This window comes from Neophocaena asiaeorientalis, unplaced genomic scaffold (genome assembly GCF_003031525.2).
Source record: "Neophocaena asiaeorientalis asiaeorientalis breed wild unplaced genomic scaffold, Neophocaena_asiaeorientalis_V1.1 scaffold377, whole genome shotgun sequence".
NCBI classification, from domain to species: domain Eukaryota; kingdom Metazoa; phylum Chordata; class Mammalia; order Artiodactyla; family Phocoenidae; genus Neophocaena; species Neophocaena asiaeorientalis.
Window position 1 is genome coordinate 672047 of NW_020174926.1, and position 3877 is coordinate 675923.

The 3877-nt window shown below is 40.6% G+C and overlaps 1 non-coding gene across 1 annotated transcript; it reads right to left on the reverse strand.

Annotated features, from left to right (window-relative positions):
• Nucleotides 1–1366: 1366 nt before the first annotated feature.
• LOC112410670 (U6 spliceosomal RNA) lies at nt 1367–1469 on the reverse strand. Its single transcript, XR_003005469.1, has one exon. It is a non-coding gene; the product is annotated as a U6 spliceosomal RNA (small nuclear RNA).
• Between the last annotated feature and the right edge of the window lie 2408 nt (nt 1470–3877).

Consider the following 3877-nt stretch of genomic DNA (forward strand, 5'->3'; position numbering starts at 1 on the left):
TTCTTCTTCTGGGACCCCTATAATTCGAATGTTGGTGCATTTAATGTTGTCCCAGAGGTCTCTGAGACTGTCCTCAATTCTTTTCATTCTTTTTCTTTATTCTGCTCTGCAGTAGTTATTTCCACTATTTTATCTTCCAGGTCACTTATCCGTTCTTCTACCTCAGTTATTCTGCTATTGATCCCTTCTAGAGTATTTTTAATTTCATTTATTGTGTTGTTCATTGTTGCTTGTTCCCTCTTTAGTTCTTCTAGGCCCTTGTTAAATGTTTCTTGCATTTTCTCTATTGTATTTCCAAGATTTTGGATCACCTTTACTATCTTTTACCCAGTTTTGGATTGGGTTGTTTGCTTTTTTGATATTGAGCTGCATGAGCTGCTTGTAAATTTTGGAGATTAATCCTTTGTCAGTTGCTTCATTTGCAAATATTTTCTCCCATTCTGAGGGCTGTCTTTTCATCTTGTTTATGGTTTCCTTTGCTGTGCAAAAGCTTTTAAGTTTAATTAGGTCCCATTTGTTTATCTTTGTTTTTATTTCCATTTCTCTAGGAGGTGGGTCAAAAAGAATCTTGCTGTGATTTATCTCATAGATTGTTCTACCTATATTTTCCTCTAAGGGTTTTACAGTGTCTGGCTTTACATTTAGGTCTTTAATCCATTTTGAGTTTATTTTTGTGTATGGTGTTAGGGAGTGTTCTAATTTCATCCTTTTACATGTAGCTGTCCAGTTTTCCCAGCACCACTTATTGAAGAGGCTGTCTTTTCTCCATTGTATATTCTTCCCTCCTTTATCAAAAATAAGATGGCCATATGTGCGTGGGTTTATCTCTGGGCTTTCTATCCTGTTCCATTCATCTATATTTCTGTTTTTGTGCCAGTACCATACTGTCTTGATTACTGTAGCTTTGTAGTATAGTCTGAAGTCAGGGAGCCTGATTCCTCCAGTTCCGTTTTTCTTTCTCAAGATTGCTTTGGCTATTTGGGGTATTTTGTGTTTCCATAAAAGTTGTAAAATTTTTGTTCTAGTTGTGTGAAAAATGTCAATGGTAGTTTGATAGGTATTGCTTTGAATCTGTAGATTGCTTTGGGTAGTATAGTCATTTTCACAATGTTTTGTTTTTTTTTTTTTTTTTTTTTTTTTTTTTTTGTGGTACGCGGGCCTCTCACTGCCGTGGCCTCTCCCGTCGCGGAGCACAGGCTCCGGACGCGCAGGCCCAGCGGCCGTGGCTCACGGGCCCAGCCGCTCCGCGGCACGTGGGATCCTCCCGGACCGGGGCACGAACCCGCATCTCCCGCATCGGCAGGCGGACTCCCAACCACTGTGCCACCAGGGAAGCCCCATTTTCACAATGTTGATTCTTCCAATCAAAAATATGGAATGGTTCAAGAATTTGCATATCATCATTGTGCAGGGGCCATGCTAATCTTCTCTGTATCATTCCAATTTTAGTATATTTGCTGCTGAAGCAAGCACTGAGCCGTGAAAATTTTGAGTCACTGGCTGTGCACGTTCCCAGCTGAGGTTGAGCAAGGCAACTCGCTTTCTTCTTGTTTCACCTCTCATACTGTAAATAAGTGTCCTTTTGTGGTCTATTTTGTGCCATGTTTTTTCCTTTTTTTGGTGTGGTTGGTGGTTTCACTGTTGAAAATGGAATTATCCCTTTATTTTCTGGCACTGCATATTGCTCTGGAGGCAGCTGTCAGAAGGCAGCCTGGATTTTCTTCCTTCATTTAAGGAAATTTAGCTTTAAAAATATCTTGGAATAATTTTTGTCTGCAATTTTTGGGTTCTTTATTTCAGGAATACTTTTCATCCATATGTTGTATCATTTCTGCCTGCCCTTGATATCTATTACTTTATCTGTACTCATTTTATTTTTCCCTTTCCTTCCCTTTGCATTCTCTCTGGAAGGACTTTCATTTCAAGACTTTAAATTTTCAGCCATGTCTATTCTGTTTGGGCTGTTCTAATTATTTGTTCTGTAATGATAGTGTTTGGGTGCTCTGTTGCCATAGTTCTGCAATCCCTCTTTTAATCTCATTCTGTTCTTTTGACATTTTGTCTTTAATACCTTTGTAAAAAATAGAATTCATGTTATTATCAAGTCATTCCATAGCCTGAAGCCCTTGCAGGGAATTTTCTTCTGTTCTTGGGTTATGTTTTCTGTCACCTGAATTATTTTTCTGTACTCTGTAGCCACACTTCCTTTATTGGTCTTTGAGTGATAGGTTTCCACAGTCACCATGCCATGCCCACTTTGTCCCCTTGCTCACGCTAAGTGTGAGCAACTTTGACTGCCATGGGGAGGTCTAGGTAAATTCCTCTTAACATTTTTCCCATCTTATTGAGACATTTTTGGCTTCCACTGTGAGCCAAATTTGAGAGGTATCATGTTCTTACTGCTTTTCAGTACCCTGGTGGCTCAGTCTGTCAAAAAGTTCAGCCAGAGTGGGTGAAGTTTTGCTGGAAAACTAGAGGTCAAGTCTTTCTTTTTCTTTTTTTTTTAATTTAAATTAATTAATTAATTAATTTTTTGGCTGTGCGGGGTCTTCATTTGTGTGCAAGGGCTTCTTCTAGTTGCAGCAAGCGGGGGCCACTCTTCATCGCGGTGCGCGGGCCTCTCACTATCGTGGCCTCTCACTATCGCAGCCTCTCTTGTTGCGGAGCACAGGCTCCAGACGCGCAGGCTCAGTAGTTGTGGCTCACGGGCCTAGTTGCTCTGTGGCATGTGGGATCTTCCCAGACCAGGGCTCGAACCCGTGTCCCCTGTATTGGCAGGCAGATTCTCAACCACTGCACTGCCATGGAAGCCCCAAGTCTTTCTTCTGAGATTAAAAAGGATACCCTATGTTAGAGAACACCACATATGATCAAGGGCATATCCTACTCTTGTGGGGAAATACCTGTGTTTTCAATCATTCTCCTGATTTAGACTGGAATTCTGAAAAATGGTGAATCCAAGTACTTTTCTTTTAAACATTATTTATTTATTTATTTTTGGTTGTTTAGGGTCTTGGTTGAGGCATGAGGGATCTTTCATTGCAGCATGTGGGCTTTTCATTGTCGTGTGTGGGCTTCTCTCTAGTTGTGGTGTATGGGCTCCAGAGCACGTGGGCTCAGTAGTTGTGGCATACAGGCTCAGTAATTGCCGCATGTAGGCTAAGTTGCTCCATGGTATGTGGGATCTTAGTTCCCTGACCAGGGATCAAACCCGTGTCCTCTGCATTGGAAGGTGGATTCTTAATCATTGGACCACCAGGGCAGTCCCATCCAAGTATTTTTTCTGCCTCTGTTGAGATGGCATAATGGTTAGGATTAACTTGCCCTGATTTCCTTATGTAAACCATGTAGCTAATAACATCATAGGGTTTTTATGAGTCTTAAATAGAATGTTGCATATAATGGCTTATCAACATGCTACAGATACCCAACATATGTTAGATGTGATTATTTTATTGCAGTGAAGATTCTCTTCTGAGGGCCTCTCTTTACTTTTGCTCTGGGCTGCATACTCACTCACTCACTCTTTAATTCCACTTCTTCCCAAATGGGGTTGCATTCTTGGGATTTTACAAACTTACTATATTTGCCTCATATCACTTTATTGAGGGTATGTATGGAGGAGGATGAGGTATATAGTATGAGCACAATGAATTATTTCCTTTATTGATTTCCTTGGAAACTACTTTTAAAAGTGTATGACATGAGGTCATATCCTATTTATTTCGGGTTGCTGATGGTGATAATTTTGTTGCTGATGTTAGTGTCAGTAGGTTATAGAGTGGGATATTGTTTATCTTCCTCCATTCATCATGTCTATCTAGAAGTTCAAACAGGATTAGAGACATAGGGGAGAGAGGCAGGCCCTCGAGCAGGT